We start from the raw sequence: 19,639 nt of genomic DNA, 5'->3' as shown, positions 1-19,639 counted from the left end.
TGAGCGACTCGGTGTTGCTGGTGGCGGTGGCGGCGGTGGTGGTGGCTGCGTGCGGCCCGGGAAGGGGGCGGGGGCGCTGTGCAGAGGCCCGAGCGCGGCAATGATTGGTCTCGGGGGAGGGGTGGGGGGTTGCAAACCCAAGGAACGGTGGCATCCGTTGCATGATCCAAAAAAAAAAAAAAAGAGGGGTAGATTAATTTCAAAAGTTGCGAGTTGCATTTGTAGCAACCTTGAGTGATAGGGCCACCTACTTTCCCACTCCACCGATCCGCGGGAAAGGACCAGAGTGTTTTTTGCACAACCTGGCCGGGTGCGACCTCTGCAACACCCACGGGACGCAGTACCTGCTCCCGGATCTCTGCTGCTTCGAGACAGTGACCGTGGGAACAATTTGCAGAGGCGTGCAGGAGCCAAGGACAAACGCCTTAGCTCCAGTGAGACATTTCAAAAATCAACTTAAACCCGCGCTTCATTCTCAGTGACTCCCATCTTTTCCTCATTCTATTGTTTAAGCGTAGCTCCGCAGTTCATGGGAGTCCCCGTGGAATGTGCAATTGCCCTGTAAGTTTCTTGAATATTTGATGCGCATTTGGTGGGATTTGGGGGTTATGTTGCCCAGTTGCATCATTTGTTCTTCCCGTGTCCTAAACATGGCAGACTAATCCCTTGTGCTTGAATTGACATTGGTGATGCGGTTTCACTTCACGAAGTAACTTCAGATTTCCGACTTTGTAACGCGTTGCGGATGCAAAGTGCCTTCATTCGAAGGACTTCCCTGGAAAGCTGAGCAGCGCGAACTTGGTTTGGGCTACGTTCTCGTGTTCCAAGTTATTTGAGAGCAGAATCGTTGGGGGTAACCGAACAGGGCTTTTATGGCTGCTTTAGGTTGGCACGCCCACACAGATGTCCTTTTCATCCCCGAAATTGCCACTTTCTTAGGGCTGGAATCTAGGATGCCAAGTGTGGCCAGATGGACGCAGGCGCCTCCTGTCTTTGTGTCCACAATGCATTTGGGAGAATACAGCAGCACCTGGGCTCGGTAGCATTAGATTTCTGAACATCGAACATGGAGTTTTCTGTGAATGGTCAGGAGAGAGGGCGCAAACACAATCACCAGGTACCACTCTAGGACTCCGGAACCAGAGGAAAAGAGTTATAAGGATACCTTTGTCCCTTTCTGCCTTTTAAATGTGAGTTTGCGTTTTGAACGATTTGACTTTTTTTTTTTTTTTTGACCCTCAGTTTTAGAAAAGTGATTCTATTTATTTATTTTGCAGAAGGTTTCACGATGAAAGAGTGAAAAAAGAAAAGCTTTGGGATGTGGAGGATTCATGACACAGCAGAGGTCAGTAGAGATTTGTGTGTCACCACGAGGAGTTTTAGCTCTGTGCTTATGTTAAAGGATGCTCCTTCCCAGCGGAGATGAAGAAGCCATGCTCTAGTTAGGGGGTTATTGTGCTAATGAAACTGTGCTAAGTCTGCTCATGTATTTGAACGGAGAGTGAGGGGGGAGCCACCAAAGGACAGGATTTGATGTGACTTAATGTGCACGGAAGAGAGAAGTAAGCATCAAATCCCCCAGTTTTTAATTTTGGGAAGTGGATGACTCATGAGTGAGTGATACTTCTGAGCAGAAGCCACTGGGAAGCAAACAAGTCTTGGGACTAAGTGCAGCCTTCCAGGTGCTGGGTTCTATGCCTGCTGAATACTCCAGGTAATGGAGAAGCCAGCTTGGCATTTGAGAGGCAAATCTCCATGTCATCAGCAAGTAAATGACACCTTAAGCCTCAAGGAGAGGTAGGATTAATGCAGAGGGAGATCTCCGGACGGAGCACAGTTGGAAGTGCAAGACCTGGGTGAGCCAAGGCACATCCCTGCCGGTAGGTAAGCAAGTACCTCCGGATGCATCCCTTTCTCCTCCTGACCATGGGCTGGAGACCTTCAGCAGCTGGGAAACAATTCTCTGCCTCTCACAGTCCTGGGGATGGAACCCAGGACCTCAGGCGTGCTAGGCCAGAGTTCTACCTCTGAGCTCTACACTCTAGCCCCAAAACAGTTCTCTGACTCATCTGGAGCAGCACCAGACATGTGTGACTAGCTAATCCAGTGGACCACTGTCCCTCCCTCCTGTGCCCCATGATGCCTTTCCCACATGTATTACTTCACTACCACCTTCCCTCCACGCCTTTTTCCTGTCAACCTGTCCTTCTGAAGGCTCACCTGAAGAGCTAGCTCCTCAGAAGCCCATTTCAAGGAACCACCTCCCTAATATCCCCAGATCCTACTGACTCCATCTGAAATGGAGTTCCTCTGGTTTAATAAGCTAAGATTTATGAAAAATAAGAATTTACCAGCTAACCTCCAAAAAGTTACATCTGGCAGGTGCCAATGAGTTGGGTTGTATCCTCCCATCCTCAAAAAGATATGTTAAGTCACACCACACTGGCACAGTACATACAAATGTGGCTACATTTAGAAATAGGGCTAGCCAGAGTTTAACTTCCCAGCACATGTGAGGCTCTGGGTTCCAGCCCTAGCATTGTCAAAAACAGTAAACTCTTGTAGAAATGGGGTCTTTGCAAATGAAATCAAGTTAAAATCAATCAGGATAAATTCAGATGGGTCTTAAATCTAATGGCTGGTAGTGTTCTATGAAAAAAGAATCAGGATGGGGAGATGGTTCCGTGGGAATGTTTGCTGTACAAGCCTGATAACCTGGGTTCGAATCCCCCAATCCATATAAAAGTCCACTTAACACACTTAAAAGCTAGTGCAGGTGTCTGTCATACCAGCATGCTTATGGTGAGGTGGGAGGCAGCCAGCCTGGCTTTCACAATAACAAAGAGACCTTGTCTCAGATAAAGTAGAAAAGCAAAGGCTGGCACCTAAGTTTATCTTCTAGCCTTCTATATGTGTGCATCACTCATGATACGCAGCCAGTACACAAACATACCAAAAGAAAAAAAAGAGAGCCAGACATGTTGGTACAAACCTGTAATCCCAGCACTTGTGAAGCAGAAGCAGATCATGGGTTTTAGCCCAGCCTGTGCTACGAAGCGAGACCTGTCACCCCTTACCCCCCCCAAAAAAGTAAGGAAAGGGTATTGGAGAGAGGTCTCTTAAGAGCACTTGATGCTCTTGGAAAGGACATGAATTTGATTTCCAGCACCACAAGGGTCATTATCTCTAACTCCAGTTCCAGGGGATCCAATGCTCTCTCCTGACCTCCTTGGGCACCAGGTGTAGTTGGCATTTTCTTTGGGTTGCCAACCAGCTCCCAAATAAAGACAGGGAAATTTATTAAGAATGAATGCTTGGCTTTAGCTTGGGCTTGTCCCACTAGCTCTTTTAACTCAATTTAACCAGTTTCTACTCATCTGTGTTTTGCCTTGTGACTGTTTTCGTCTCCCTCCACCTCTGGATGGCCCCTGGAATCTCCTTGTCTTCTCTTTTTTCTCTCCTGAGCCTAAATTACTCCTCCTTCCTACTCTCTCTGCCTGAAGCCCTGCTTTTACTTCCTCCCCTAGCTATTGACTGTTCAGCTTTATTAAAACAGGTGCCTTAGGTGAGCAAGGTAAAACAGCAACAACACTTCTTTACATCTTTGCATGGTTAAATATTCCACAACAACTAGGCACGGATGTGGTGCATATGTAGATTTGAAGAATGGGCACATACAGGTGCTATATGAAGACAATGGCCACAAGGAAATAGCCCCAGGGTAGCCAGCCAACACTAGCTTCTGGAAGAGACAAGGAAAGTGTCTTCCCTAGAACAGAAGGAACAAGCTCCACCACAGGGACAGACACAGTTCAGCACTGTCACCCTCTGCAACCTGAGGAATGTCCCATGATTGGTTAGGGAATTTGACCCAGGTAAAACCAGATCCTCAACTTCCACACAAAACAATCTCAGGACTGCTCAGAATTGGAGTATTAAAAACAGACAGAGAAAGAAAAAAGCCACACAGAGCATGAATGTGGGCGTCTCAAGAGTTATGGTATATTAAATGGCATTTTAAATGCATTTTTAAAGGTATTTATTTATTTATTTATTATGTGCATTGGGGTTTTGCCTGTATGTATGTATGAAGATGCTAGATTCCCTGGAACTGGAGTTACAGACAGTTGTGAACTGCCACATAGGTGCTGGGAATTAAGCCCAGGTTCTTTGGAAGGACAGCCAGTGCTCTTAACTGCCGATCCATCTCTATAGCCCTTAACACATCTTAAACGGGGATGGGTCATTAAGAGAGAGGTGCTCTGGGAATGAAGGCACACACAGTGTAGTGTGCGTGTGGGCTCCTCTAGGGAGAGTAGCAACTAAGTATCTTAGCAGTAGACTTGTGTACCTTTTTGTTACTATCAAACATCTCAGAGGGTCGCAGGGAAATTTTTCCCTTTTCTCTCTTGGATGCCTGATAATTCGCTCCAGTGGTGCCTCCATGAGATTATAATCTGATTAGGTCAATCTAGATGTTACTAGGATTGCAGAAGGGGATCAGGACATGTCCCTTTACTGTAAAGGACTTTTCTGATACGATTCTAAGAAAATCACAGCTTTACAGCCGGAAGGGAGAAAGGCATTAAGTAAATGTTGTTGACTGTGTTGAAATTCTTTCTAAAGATTTAATTTAAATCATGTGTATGTGGGTATGTGCATGTGGGTGCTGGTATCTGAAGAAAGTAGGCAGTCAAATCTCATGAACTTGGGGTTACAGGCAGTTGAGAGACAGCAAGCAGGGGTGCTGTGAACTGAACTCCGGTCCTCTTTAGGAGTAGTACAGTCTCGGCTGCTGAGCAGTGCACAGTCCGACTGCTGAGCAGTGCACAGTCTCACTGCTGGGCGGTGGACTGTCTCTGCTGCTGAGCGGTGCACAGTCTCGGCTGCTGGGTGGTGGACAGTCTGGGCTGCTGAGCGGTACACAGTCTCAACACCAGACCCATTTCCTTTTTATCTGAGTGAGATAGGGTCTCACTGTGCAGTTCTAACTGGCCTGGAACTCATGTAGACCATGCTGATCTCAAACTCACAGAGATCTTCCTGCCTCTGCCTCCCAGGTGCTGGGATTAAAGGTGTGTGCCAGCATTGCCCAACCCAATTTATATCACTTTTTTTTTTTTTTTTTTGGTTTTTTGAGACAGGGTTTCTCTGTGGTTTTGGAACCTGTCCTGGAACTAGCTCTTGTAGACCAGGCTGGTCTCGAACTCACAGAGATCCGCCTGCCTCTGCCTCCCGAGTGCTGGGATTAAAGGTGTGCGCCACCACCGCCCGGCAATTTATATCACTTTTAAAGTGCCCAGTCAAGGAGCTATTGGGAGATCATAAGCTTCAAAATGCATTCTGCCTTAGCAGCAGTTGCCACCTCAGGCAGCTCACAGTCATCTGTAACTCAAATTCCAAAGGGGTCCGAGACTTCTGGCCTCCCTGGTGAATGAAAAACATAATAATAAAATAGAAAGGAAGGGAAAGGGAAGGACTGCTCCTAGGTGTGGAGGAGAAGGTTTACTGCAGATAAAAGGGAGAACATAGGCAGAGGTAGGGACATCTGGGAGAGTCCAGAGTGGACATGACCCCAGCCATGTCAGGAGAGGGGGGAGGGCAACAGAAAGGGGAGGGGGGAACCAGGTGCAGCAGCCCAGAGGGCAAAAGGTAAAAAAAATAAAGAGGTGGTGGGCGGATAACCAAAACAGCTAGAATATATGGGGAGAGCCTCTGGGGGAAGGGCAGCCCTTCCTTCTGGGCTAAGAGCTGTTGGAGGTAGGGGGCGGGGCATCGTAGCCTTACTCTGTGACAGGTAGGGACTGAGAAATCTGGGAGAACCTGAGGGCCAGGTCCACTTTCGGTGTTAAATAGACACCTCAGCCATTCGTCCTAGGGTTTGAGCCTTAATTAACATCAGGCACCTCCACTCGGGCACACATATCTGCACACAGACACACATCTGGCCCTCTGGCAGCAGCCCATCTTTGTTAAGAACCTACCACCATATAAGATGTGGTATATATAAAGCTTTTAGGAGCTGCCCCTCCACAGGCCCCGAAGAAGACACATTAGACTCTTGTCCTTGGCTGGAGGGGCTTAGACTGAGTCAGTCATTTTCTTGGTTACCATCTTAGTTAACAGTCCCAAAAGGTGAATCTCACTGAAGGATCAGGGGTAAGGGGGTACTTGGGGACTAAACCTAGAAACTTTAAAGTGGGCAAAAAAAGGAGCCAGAAAGGGAGGAAAACCGTAAGGGATGCCAATCAAGGGTTGACCGGGACTCAGCCATATTGAACTTAAGAAACCACAGGGCGCACTCTCCTGACCAGGGAGGGATGCACTAGGGAGAAAGGCCGTAAGCAAGTGTTGACTATGTTGAAATAGTGCTCGCTCAGGGACATCTATGTCCCCGTCTCCAGAAAAGTGCATATGGTAAGTCGCAAGGAAAGAAAAGTTTATGTTCCAGATGGAATGAGATGTACTAATTAGTTGAGTTTAAAACAGGGCAATTATCTTTGAATTATTGGGGTGAACCAGATTATGGGGATAATTGCAGATTTCCTTAAGAATGTAAGAGATGTGGCCCAGGCCTGGAATCCCAACTATTCAGAAGGTTGAGGCAAGAGAATTGCATGACCAAAAGCAACTTGGAGAGGAAAGGGTTTCATGTTAGAGGTTATGGTCCATCGTGGAGGAGGTCAAGGCAGGAACATGGAGACGAGAAATGACACAGACACTATGGAGGAGCGACTCTTACTGGCTCGCTCCCCTGCTCTTGCTCAACTTGTCCCCCTTTCCCCCCTTCTTCACTGAAAATATTTTTATACAATACATTCTGATCATAGTTTCCTCTCCCTGATCTTCCCCACTTCCAAATACATCCAACTCAATGCCTTCTTTCTCTCTCCCTTTAGAAAACAAACAGGCAAATAAACCAGAATTAAAACAAACAATCCAAGGGAGGAAAAACAATGAAAAAAACACATGCACAGGGCTGGAGTGATGGCTCAGAGGTTAAGAGCACTGCCTGCTCTTCCAGAGGTTCTGAGTTCAATTCCCAGCAACCACATGGTGGCTCACAACCATCAGTAATGAGATCTGGTTACCTCTTCTCGTAACATGTAGGAAGAATCCTGTATATATAATTAATAAATAAGTCTTTAAAAAAAAAACACAGGCACACACACACATACCATAAAAAAAAAACATAAAATGAGAAACCATGATATATAAACAAAAGATCAGTAAGGGGGAAAATACCCAAACAAAGCAATCTAAAAATTGCATTGAGTTCGTTTTGTATTGGCCATCTACTGCTGGGCATGGGCCATATCCAGAGGTGTGGTTTGTATACCCCACTCCATGAGACTCCATTGGAGAAAACACATTTTTCTTTTGCAAGCAGTTTTCAGTTGGAGACAGCTTCTTGGTTAGGGATGGGAGCTCATGCCCACATCTCCTCTCAGCGCTGGAGCCCTGTCTGGCTTGGACCTCTGCAGACCCTGTGCACACTGCCAGTCTCCCTGGGTTCTTCTGTGTTCTTGCACTCTTTCTGCCTCCTCTCCCTCCCTTCTGCATGGATAGCTCTTTGAGCCCTGAGGGGTTTAATATGATCGCCTCTCTTACGTCCTCTAGTGTTTGGGACTTACACATATGTTCTGCTCATACTGCAACAGATGATGACTACAAGAAGCCAGACATCCCCCAGAGTGGGAAGAAAAATGGAAAGGGAGGGAGGGAGAAGGAGGGAGGAGAGAGAGAAGAAGAAGAAGAAGAGAGGGGAGAGAGAGAGGTTAGACGGAAAGATACAGATGTGTGGGTGCTTGTTTCAGACTGGCTCTTGCCTGCCCTAAGAAATCATTACATAAAAATTGGCTCCAAAACGTTCCAGCATTAACGTAACTAACATTAGGTCACTGTTCTCCAAGCAAAGGCCTAGCTGTGTATTCATCCTCTTGGTTTCCTACTTGGAATCCACGGCACCCTTACCTTTGCCCTAAGATGGGCTATCTTCCTTGCTAATCTTTGGTCAGAGGCCACTAGAGATAAGACTCACAGACTCTTCAGCCTGCTGCTCACTGATTGTCCTTAGCATTCACTCTGGGTCAGCAGTGTGCTAGCCGGTTGGTGCAGACAGTTCTGGAGTTAGACCTGGCTTCTGCAGCTCCAGAACTGAACCTTGACAGATAAGACGCAAGATGGGGATTGGGCAAGGTGAAGGTGGCGCAGGCTTGTAATCTAAGTACACAGAAGGCTGAGGCAGGAGGACCATGAGTTTGAGTCCAGATGGGGCTATACAGTCAGTTCAGAGTAGCCTGCATACGTAGGAAGATCGTGCATCAAAACAGAATAAAACACAAAACAAGCAAAGCACCTAGAGCAAACAAGGATGCAAGCTGAGGGTAACGGAGTGAGTAGTGGCAGGAGAAGAACAGGGATGGCTCATCTAAACTCTCCGGCACTCTGCTGTGGGACACAGGCAGCACACAGCGTTTCCTTTCCCAGGTGCCATTCAGCTTTGACCTTGGCTGGAGTTCTCTGAGCACTGACTGTGCCTTCCTGTTCTTCAGCACCTGTAGAAGTCAGCAGATCTGTTTCCTCCTAGGACAGTGTGGTTTCAACCCCGTTGCTTGTCCGGGAGACCCAAGTGACGGATGGGTGGTTGCATCCACGAGTCTTTTCACCCGGAGAGTGTCCGATTCATGAGTGTCCGATTCACATGAGGCGGAGGTACCGCCTGACTCTTGGCACCTGGCAATTTCTTAGTTCCAGCCTGGCATCTAGATGATTCAGCTTTTCTGAGATTTTTCTTCAATGCATCCATTCATGTCCTTGCCTAAGGAGTCTCCTTAATCCGCACTCCACTCACCCAAACGACTTGCTGTGGTCTCCTAACATAAGTCTTTGCCTCCATCTCCCATCCCAGCCTGTTTATAAGTTTCCCCCAGTGTTATTTATCTCAGGCACAGCACAGATGATGCTGCACCCCATCCTGAATACCCGGGGAAGAGCCTCTGTCTATACAGGGTTTTTCTGTAGCTTTGGAGCCTATCCTGGAATTAGCTCTGTAGACCAAGCTGGCCTCAAACTCAGAGATCCACCTGCCTCTGCCTCCAAGTGCTGAGTGCTGGGATTAAAGGCATGCACCACACCCCCGCCCAGCTGAGGCTCTCATTCTTGAACCCAGCAAGAAACTAGTGGTGAAGCACACATCAGTTCGCTGCATTCGTGCCCAATGCAAGAGTCTAAGACCCCAGGGACTCATGAAGAAAGGCCAACCCTTTGAAGTTCCTGGGAAAGCTTATAAGTGTTCACACTTCCCCAGTTTAAGACCATTGCTGCCTTACATTAAAGGTCATCCCATAGTCACCCCAGTGTCAGAGACTTGTCCTTATCCTTGAAATGCACATGAGAAACATCAGAATTTATGGAGCTCAAGAACAGCCAGTGTCTCTTCCGGTTTTGGTATTTAATTTAGCATGCGTGTGTCTGGGGGGGGGGGTGACAGAACTTTTCCTGGAGACACAAAACACACTCATCTTCTCACCCCAGAAGGGGAACTCAGGACAGACCAAAGTACAGTACCACCAGAGTCCAACTTGATGACCCAATAGGTCTTATTGGGGTTATTTACAGCAGTATGCCCGGGGAGCAGAAATGGCTCAAAGGCAACTAAATCACCAAGGCCCACCCAGCATGGGTGACAGCTCACAAAAGTTGGAAAACCTGGAGCCACAGGCAGCTCAGTAGTTTTGAGAGTATCCTTTCAGTTGGTCTAAATCTCTTCTCGGCAGTTCTGTCTGAGTCTTTGCAGCTGGGCTCTGCTTACCCCTGCAGGAAGGGACCTAATGAATCTGGTCATTTTCCAGGACTTCCGGAGCTGTTTTTGTGTTGTTTACCTCCCTGCTGAAGGAGCTCCCTTGCAGGATGGAATGTTTTGATGTCAGAGGAGACTGTTACACAACAGTGGGGTGTGTACCTTGTACATGCATGTGTGTCTCATGTACATGTGTGGGGGGTGCTCATGTATAAATGCCAAAGGAGGGTCTTGAGTGTTGTGGTTTGGCACCCCCTTTTATCCCTTTAAACCAGGGTCTCTCACTAAACTGGGCGCTAGGCTGAGGGACTGCAAGCCTAGCGCCTCTTCCTGTCTCTGCCCCTTACAGGGCTAGGTTTGCAGGTGCTTATGAAGCCATGCCAGCTCTTCTGTGGGTGCTGGGGATCCGAGCTTAAGCCCTTAAGTATAGCAAGCACTGTTCCCCACTGAGCTATTTCATCTGCCTCTCATTCGGTTTTATGAGATAGCGTTTGATGTAGCGCTCACCGTGCAGCCGCGGCTGACCCTGACCTTCCGATCTCCACATCTCTACCTCCTGGCATTACAGGTGTGCGCCCCCACACCTGGCTGAGCTGGCCATGCCAACAGCGGTGCTGGTGCGTTTGCTGTCAGCTGAATGGATAAAGGATAGCAGCATTCAGACACACAGGGACATTGTGTGCACCGCCCCCCGCCCCTGAGTCCAGAGCTGTCATTTGTTTCAACATGGATGGAACAAAGGTTGTTAAGTGAAATGAATCAGGCGCAGAAAGACAAGTGCCATCTGTTCTTATTCGTATAGAGTCTAAACCACTGATCCCACAGAGGAGAGAATAGGGTTACCGGAGGCTACGAAGGCAGCGAGAAGTTGAATGACTAATAGCAAAGTGGAGCGAGGTGGGAGGAATAGCTTCAAGAGTTCTCTGCTGCACAGAGGGACTGTAGTTCACAATGATTTACTATCTGTCTCAAAAGAAGCAGAAGACTGTGAAAGTCCCCAGCACAAAGCAATACTAATTACCCCAATTTGATGATTACACCATGAACACATGTATCTAGTTAGCACCCATCCACTATAAATGTATGTAATTATGTGTCACTAACAGTAAGGCTGTACAGTCAAATGTATACATTTAATAATGTGATGCTGCGCAGGAACGCTGCCCAAACAATGTAATACAACTCTGCTAGTTACTGGTAAGTTAGTGACACCATAAGAGAAGTTTGTCTTTACGCTTTTAAAAGGAAAGCTGTGATCTCAAAGAAGGCTTAGGTCTGTCCTTATTTTCTCTCCCCTTCCTTCCTTCTTTCCCCTCCCCCTTCCATCCTCCCTCCTTCCTCCTCCTCTCCCCTCCCCCTTCTCTCTCCCCTTCCATCCTCCCTTCTCCTCTCCCCTCCCCTTTTTCTCTTCCCCTTCCCTCCCTCCTTTCCTTCTTCTCCCTCTTCTCCTCCTTGTTTTCCTTCAGGATACAGCAGAGTGACTGTTCAGCCTAAAGCTCACCCTCCACTGCCCCAGCCTCTCTTCAGCTGGGACCAAAAATACATGTTTCTGTGCCTCGCTAAAAAAAATATAAAAAGATTGCTGGGCAGTGGTGGCACACGCCTTTAATCCCAGCACTCGGGAGGCAGAGACAGGCGAATCTCTGTGAGTTTGAGGCCAGCCTGGTCTACAAGAGCTAGTTCCAGGACAGGCTCCAAAGCTAAACAGAAACCCTGTCTCAAAAAAATCAAAACAAAACAAAAGCAAATATATATATATATATATATATATATATATATATCCCAAACCAGAAAGGAAAATACTAATAATTTTGACAATACTGATTTAAAAAGTATTCAACCCACATAAAGACAACACAGAGTAGAAGTCATTATTTGTACTGTTGCTGTGCTGTTGAATCACTAATGAACAAAGCAACACTCCAGAATATGTAAAGAACTCTACAAGTAAAAAAATTAGAAAAATGAAAAATATAAGTAGAAAGTTTATAGAAGAGGACAGCTGAACTGCATGCTTGAAAATATGTTCAATCTCACCATAATCCAGGGAATGCAATTTAAAATACGATGCCCGTTTTATATTTAGCGCATTGGCAAACAAAAGGTTTAGTAAGACTTTTTATTTGTTTATTAGTATGTGTGGCATGGCCAACCTGTTGAGGCCAAAGGACAACTTGAAGGCATCTGCCTTCTCCTTCCAACATCTGAATGAGAGACCCAAGCCCCAGAAAATCCCTGATCCGTAGCCCCTACGCAGACTGAGTGGTTCAGCTCCAAGCCCCAACCCAGTGAAAGAACACACCCTAAAAATGGGACCAGAGTTGGGAAGAGGCAATTTGTCCCTGAACCAAGAGCCGGAGAAGAGTCCCCAGCCCCTGAAACCAGGACCACAAGAATACTAATTCTTAGATTCGGAGTGTGCCAAAGATATTCGCCCTAGTCCCAAAATAAGGGTCAAAAGGTAAAAAGAACCAAAGAAAGAAGCACAACTTGGCCCCAGAATCAGAGCCATCTCTGTTCCCCCCCCCCCCTCCCCAAACCAGTCAATCCCTGAGCAAGGAAAACTAACCAATAACTGAGCTCCCTAGAGGCTTGGCATTCCCCTCAGGCCCGGAGAGCGCCTTACATCATAAGGGGCAGCCAATCCCAAGCGTGGAAGTCTGGAATTCCCCTCACCTCCCACTAGGGGGCAGCCAATCCCAAGCCTCTTTTCCAGTATAACCCTCACCCCTGTTCACAGCTTGGGGTCCCTCTCGTGTTGCTGCTGCCACTTTGGATGAACAGAGGAACCCGAGCTAACGTGCAATAAAAACTCTTTGTTTTAGCATCGGAGTTGGTCTTGTGGTGGTGATTTGGGTTCCAGCTTTCAGTTGTAACATGAACTCCAGTGATTGAACTAAATCATCAAATTTCGTGGCAAGTACTTTTGCTGGAAACATGGGGGAGCTTGGTTCTCTCCCTCTTAGCTGCTTTATTACTTCTGTGTATCATGTGGGTATGAGTGTATCTGCACGTGTGTGGGGGCATGTGTGCTCATGCCTGCACCTGTGGAGGCCAGAACAGGACACCAGTCTTGCTCTGTCGCTCTCAACCTTATTCCTTTGAGACAGAGTCTCTCCTTGAACCTGGAGCCAGCTAGCAAGGAGCTTGGTGCTCTCTCACCCACGCTCATTTCATCTTGACGTCGGATGTTGTCTGGTAAAGGTGAAGCTGTACACACCCTCTCACCCATCAGTGCCTCTTCTGGGTGGATGCAGGCACAAAGGGTGTGTGCAATATATAAAAATGAGAAATACAGTTCCATCGAGAAGGGTGTGTGTCTACAATTCCTGCACTCGGTAGGCTGAGACAGAGAGGCCTTGTCGCAAAAAACAAAAAGGAAAGAAAGAAAGAGAAAGAGATGGAGTGTGGGGGTCCACTGTTGCTGGCCTCTTATGGCAGTAAGGACAAGGTTTCTGGAGGCCGAGGAGACATGCATTCTTCTCTGGGGCCTTCGGTAAACCCTGTCTCTGACACATGTTATCTGTTACTATAGTGTGTGTCTGTGTGTGTGTGCACAGAGAGAGAGAGAGAGCGTTCCTGTAAACGCATGTGTGTGTAAGTGTGCATGCGTGGGGTGGGGGCAGAGATGAATCTCAGCCATCATTTTTCAGGAACTGTCCACTTTGTTAGACAAGTTTCTTATTGGCCTAGACTTTAGTTGTCAATTGGGCTATGCTGCCTGGCCAGTGAGCCCCAGGGGTCTACCTGTTCCTATCCTGCCAGAGCTGGGATTACAGTTGAAGGCCACCATCTTTAGTTTTTGTTGTTTGTTTCTTTGGGGGGGAGGGATGTTGAGACAGGATTTCTCTGTGTAGTCCTGGTTGTCCTGGAACTCATTCTGTAGACCAAGTTGGCCTTAAACTCACAGAGATCCGTCTGCCTCTACCTCCCAAGTACTGGGATTAAAGGTGTGCGCCACCACCGTCACCCATCTGTTGTTGTTTTTAATGTGGGTTCTTGGGACAGAACTCAGTTCCTTGTGGGTTTTTTTTTTTTTTTTGATTTATTTATTTGTTGTATAGACAACGTTCTGCCTGCATGAATGCCTGCAGGCCAGAAGAGGGCACCCATATCATTGCAGATGGCTCTGAGCCACCATGTGGTTGCCGGGAATTGAACTCAGGACCTCTGGAAGAGCAGCCAGTGCTCTTAACTGCTGAGCCAACTCTCCAGTCTCTCTTTGTGGGTTTTGAAGCAAGAATTTCATGGGCTGAGCTATCTGCCTAATCCTGCTAGCGCAGTGTTTCTGAGCAAATTTTACCTAGATATCTCTGGAGGGTGTGTGTGTGTGTGTGTGTGTGTGTGTGTGTGTGTGTGTGTGTGTATTGTGAATGCCTGGCTAGCTGCTGGGTACTGTAGTAAAGAAAACTGTCTAGGACCATTGCTTCATCTTTCTGTCCTCGTGAAAAGCTACCTGGAATATTCACCCTAAAGGAGGGAAGAATGATTTGGGATCGGTTTCTGAGGTTTCCGTCCCTGGTGCTTGGCCCTGTGGCTTTGGGCATCATGACTGGGATCATGGCGGTGCAAAGCTGCCTAACCCATGGCATTCTGGGAAGGAGAGAGGGAGTGGGAAGAGAAGTGGGGAAGGGACTCAGGGTTACATGTCCTCCTCAAGGACACTTCTTGAGATACTCAGGTACCATCCCCCAAAGGTTCCACTGCCACCCAGGAGGGCCTTAGATGGAGAACCAGGTGTTCTCCATCTATGGCAAACCAGGTATTTATCATCTGTCATTTGCTATCCAAACTCCACCAGCTAGATCTTAGGACCCATCCTTATACCATGACTTTCAAAGATGGGTTCCTTGGTGGTAGTGTGTTGTAAGGAGACTACTTGTTTGTTCCCAGCTGCCCAGACACCCAAAATAACCACACAGAAACTGTATTAATTAAATCACTACTTGGCCTATTAGTTCTAGCTTCTTATTGGGTAGGTCTTACATACTAAACTAACCCATCTCCATTAATCTGTGTATCACCACATGGCTGTGGCTTACCGACAAGGTTCCAGCTCATCTGTTTTCGGTGGCAGTTACATAGCATCTTCCTGACTCAGCTTTCTTTCTCCCAGCATTCAGTTTAGCCTCCCCCAGCTCTGTTCTGTCCTGCTACAGTCTCAAAGCAGTTTCTTTATTCATTAACCAATAAAAGCAACACATAGTCAGAAGGACTTCCCACATTAGTAGCGGAAGCAGTGCATGCCTTTAATTCCAGCATTTAGGAAGCAGAGGCAGGTGGATCTATGAATTAGGGGCTAGCCTGGTCTACAGAGTGAGTCAAAGAGACACAAAAAATTACAGTCTCTCTGTACAGTCTTCTGTACAAAGACAGAAAAGCCAGTCCCTAGAGCTCTGTATCTGCTCCCCACTCCTATCCCCGGAACCTGATGGGGAAGCACATTTGGGGGCCTACTGCACCTGATCTGTTGACTGACACTGGGGAGGAACAATCTGTGCTTTGGTGACCCTTCTAGGGGCATTCTGGTGCACACTCTAGTCTGGGAACCTCTGCTCTGGTGTGATCAAAGAAACACTGCCACCTTCAGGCACCCAACACAAGGAGCTGGGTGTCCCACCAAAGGTTGTTGCAGGATTCCCAAAACAAAAGAAATTTTCTTCAGATTCTCACATGCTGCCCTTTCATCAGGGCCATAGATGCCACCTAGGGATAGCCCGGGTCTCTTTGACAGCTTCTGTGGGCACTCCTAAAACTGCCTATGTTGGGCAGCATTCTATATAGTATGAATTCTAATTGTTCTTAATAAAAACCCGGAGTTAGATATTAGGGGTGAAAACTGAGAGCTCAGAGAAGCAGTGCAGACAGTCACTGCAGAGACCTTTTACCTCGACCGAATCCTCAGACAAAGGGGCGATCCTGTCTGCAGACTGCATGCTCAGACTGACTGCATTCCAGATTACATCTGTCTCCACCAACCTCAGACTGCATCTGAGTTCCTGGCTCCTCCCGCCTTATAGTCCTCTCTCTGCCCAGCCATATCCCTTCCTGTCTCCACCTCCCTAGTGCTGGGATTAAAGGTTTGGGACTCCTAAGTACTGAGATTAAAGTGTAAGCCACAACCACCTGGCCTCTAGTGGCTTAGCTCTGTACTCTGATCTTCAGGCAAGCTTTATTTGTTAAAACTCAAACAAAATATCATTACATCACCCTAGTGATAGAGATCAGTCTTCCTTAGAGGTACTTGGAGGATGACAACCATGAGTGTCATCCTCAGGAATGCCATCCTTCTCATTTGAGGCAGGGTCTCTCCCTGATCCGGAGCTCACTAATTGGACTAGATTGACCGTCCACCAAACTTTAGAATCTGCCTGTTTCTGCTTTGCCGGGACTGGGAGTACTAGCGTGTGCCACCATGCTCATCAATTTATGTGGGTTTGGGGAGCAAACCTACACCTTACATGCTTGCCCAGTAAGCTGTTTATTGAGCCATCTCCCTAGTCTCCTTACCTTGACGTTTACATCCAAAGACAGGGCTTTCCTTTCTTCCCGCCCCTCTGTTTAGGGAAGGATCAGGAAATCCATACAGCACTTCTACACATCCTGTCTCTGGGGCTATGCGTTATTTTTCTGGAACAGCCTCTCAGTACCACAATTCCACTGCCCCATCTGTATCTAGAGTTTATCACTTCAAATTAGCCTCAAACGCCATTTCCTCCCTCTTTAGCCAGAAACCACTGCAGAGCCCGATCAGCTTCTGGAAACTGCCATCTGTCTGCCGCACTCTGCCTTGTTCCAGTTGTTTATCCATGTCTTTCTAGGCTGGGAATCTTTTATTCAAACATCGTAGACAAGATGATTTCCTCTAACAATGCAAAGCATATCTTCTAATGCAAGGCTATAAAAATGTATTATTCAGAAGTGTGATGATGCGGTGTTTGTCCTTCGGTGGCTGGAATGAGCAAGACACGTAGCTATATACGAGGTGACAGTTGCTGTCACAGCTTAGAATCCCTGTGGTCTGGAAATAGTTCTGTTAGGGAAGAAATGCAGGCAGGAGAGGTGGGACAAGTCTATAGGAAGAAGTCACTCCAGGAGCTACTGAGGACGTCATGAAAGACACAGCGTGGAGACCAATCAGTGTCTTCCTCTCCTCGTGTAGGTGGCAATGGCAGAAACATGAGGGGGGTAAGGATAGAAGGACAGAGCTGGGGAGGTGATTTAGTAAATGTCTGCATTGCAAGCATAGGAATTGATTTGTATCCCCAGAATCTATATAAGAAAGTTAGGCATGGTGGCAGGAGCTTGAAATCCTTGGACCTCACTGGCCAGCCAGCCTAGCAGAATCCGGCAAGCTATGGGTGAAGATGAGAGAGCCCATCTCAAAAACAAAACAAACAAACAAAAACACCAAGGTGGGGGCTGGGCACTCAGGAGGGCAACGCCCGCCTTTCAGGGTCTCCTACCGATAACTCCGTGTGGAATTCGAGACTTGGTTGTTACACGCACTTCCTCGTCATTTGTGACATTTAGAGTGGCGATTTTCACTCTGGGGATCTCTGCTGTATTTCAAAGAGATTTACCCCCATTTCCTTAAAGAGTATGTGTATTTATTCATTAACATTAGTCAAGTTGAGCTCTGAATTACAATTTCCCTCCCAGCGTGTTTGGCTCAATGTCTCACTCTGGCCAGCAGGCGGCAACATAACCCAGTGGTCTGAGTCAGGATACGCGTTGCTGGAGTCTGGCGCAGAGAGAGTAGTCGCTTCTCGGTTCTGTGCGTGCTCCCACCCCCCACCCCACCGCCTTCTATAACCTGCAATGCGGGGAAGGGAAGGTGGGGAGAGGGAGAGGAGAGAAGGAGGGAGGGAGGGAGAGGGTGGGGGACGAGCGAGCTGTTAATTGCTGACTGCTTTCAAGATATTAAATGCAGTGGGTGTTCCAGGCATCTCTGTGGAACTGCAGCTGCATGCAATGCTATTGTGCAGCTGTGCTCTGACCTGGCCGGAAAATCTGAAAAACTCAGCGCTTTTCCTGAGCTGGTCTTGTTCGCATTTTTGCTGAAAGTCGTCTAGTCATGTGTACGCACAGAAGAGATAAAATCGAAAGCTAGGAAGATAAGTCTTGTAGGAGGCCAGTATACAGAGAAATTTAAAAGAAACAGGACAGCTGGGGGAATGCCACATGCCTTTAATCCCAGCACTCAGAAGGCAGAGGCAGGAGGATCTCTATGAGTTCTAGACCAGCCTGATTTACAGAGCAAAAAACCCTGCCTCAAAAAAAAGAAAGAAAGGAAGGAAGGAAGGAAACAAAGAAAGAAAGAAAGAAAGAAAGAAATGTGACAAACTTTCCATTGGCACAGAAACCTAGAAAAGCAAGGATTTTCCTGGGAATTTCTGATTTGTTTTGTTTAAAGCAACGAGAATTGAACCTAGCCCTGCCATTGCTCTATATCCCCAGTCCTCTTTTAAATTGTGCAGTCTAGCCTCAGACTCTCTGTGTAGCCTAGGCAGGCCTTGAACTTGGACCTCCCCCCCTCTAACCTTCAGAGTACCCAGGCTGCAGGCCTGTGCATGAGGCTCAGCTTCCATGCCTATATTACGATCTTACTGCTCTAAAACCAAAGAATCGCTATAACATTGAATACACTGCTACCATCATTTGGTGCAAACAGGGTACACTGCCATCTCTTACAAGAGGAACGGGTTGTTTGATGTCTTTGCCGATCTCTCCACTTTCCAACAGTAGATATGCATACTCAGGAAGCTCACCAACCAACCTCTTCCACAGCTGTGTGGCCTCGGAGCGGGGCTCTCACGGATTGTGCCGGCACCTATGGAATTGGACTGATCGTGGTGGAACCAGCTTGCCGAATTTGTTGATCAGTATGAAATAGTGCCTGGCACAGAGAGGACACTTGATGACTATTGATATCTGATTACTGGTTAGATGTTTGGGCATAACCATGACTTTAGGGATTGGAAGAGCTACTCTGAAACCTCAGATTCTGCAGTTCAATGGGGTGCAGGGTGACGATGACATATACTGTCATGTGGCATTGCTGAGTTACTGCACACTGAGCCCCTGAATTGAAGAAGCTTTTATTGGTCTTGAATATGGTCTTCCGTGGCACTGGTGATTGAATGAGAGCCACCATATTCTTTCTCAGCCTCAAGGTAATTCACTGTGTATCCCAGGATAACCTTGAACCTCTGAGCCTCCCGCCTCTACCCCTGTTGTGATTATAGGCATGTGTCTTAGTCTGTGTTCTATTGCTGTGAAGAGACACCATGACTACAGAAACTCTTACAAAAGAAAGCACTTAATTGGGGCTGGCTTACGTTTCAGAGGTTTAGTCCATCATCATCATGGGGGAAAGCCTGGTGGCAAGGAGGCAGTCACGGTGCTGGAAGGTAGCTGAGAATTCTAAATCCGGATTCGCAGGCAGCAGGAGGAGAGAGGCACAGGGACTGACTTGAGCATTTGAAACCTGAAAGTCCACTCCCAGTGACACATTTCCCCAACAAGGCCAAATCTCCTCATAGCGCCACTCCCTGGTGACCAAGCATTCAAAGCGATGAGCCTGTGGGGGCCATTCTTGTTCAGGCACCACAGCGTGCAAGACCAGGATCAGTGTATGCAGCTCTGGGGATGGAACCCAGGGCTCCTGCATGCTGGCTATAGTCTGCCCACCAATCTATTGGCCAAGGTAAGTTGGTGGAAAAACAAGCTACTTTGTTTCGATAAATGAACTTTTCTTGGGAAGTGCAGGTCTGGGCTGGTGTGAAATGGCTGACCTTCCTCTCTCTGAGATCAAGGGAATTCATGTACATGCCG

At 47.4% G+C, this 19,639-nt stretch overlaps 1 long non-coding RNA gene across 1 annotated transcript; it reads left to right on the top strand.

The window, feature by feature from the left end:
• The first annotated feature begins 164 nt into the window (after positions 1-164).
• On the top strand, positions 165-12,633 carry LOC126506711 (uncharacterized). The gene is made up of 3 exons (XR_007593314.1): positions 165-1,190; positions 1,278-1,345; positions 9,855-12,633. It is a non-coding gene; the product is annotated as an uncharacterized lncRNA (long non-coding RNA).
• Positions 12,634-19,639: the final 7,006 nt, after the last annotated feature.

This window comes from Alexandromys fortis, unplaced genomic scaffold (assembly GCF_014885135.2).
Source record: "Alexandromys fortis isolate MF-2015 unplaced genomic scaffold, M_Fortis_MF-2015_v1.1 scaffold_69, whole genome shotgun sequence".
Lineage (NCBI taxonomy): Eukaryota > Metazoa > Chordata > Mammalia > Rodentia > Cricetidae > Alexandromys > Alexandromys fortis.
Note: the sequence above shows the minus strand (reverse complement) of the source record. Positions and strands in the feature narration are given on the sequence as shown.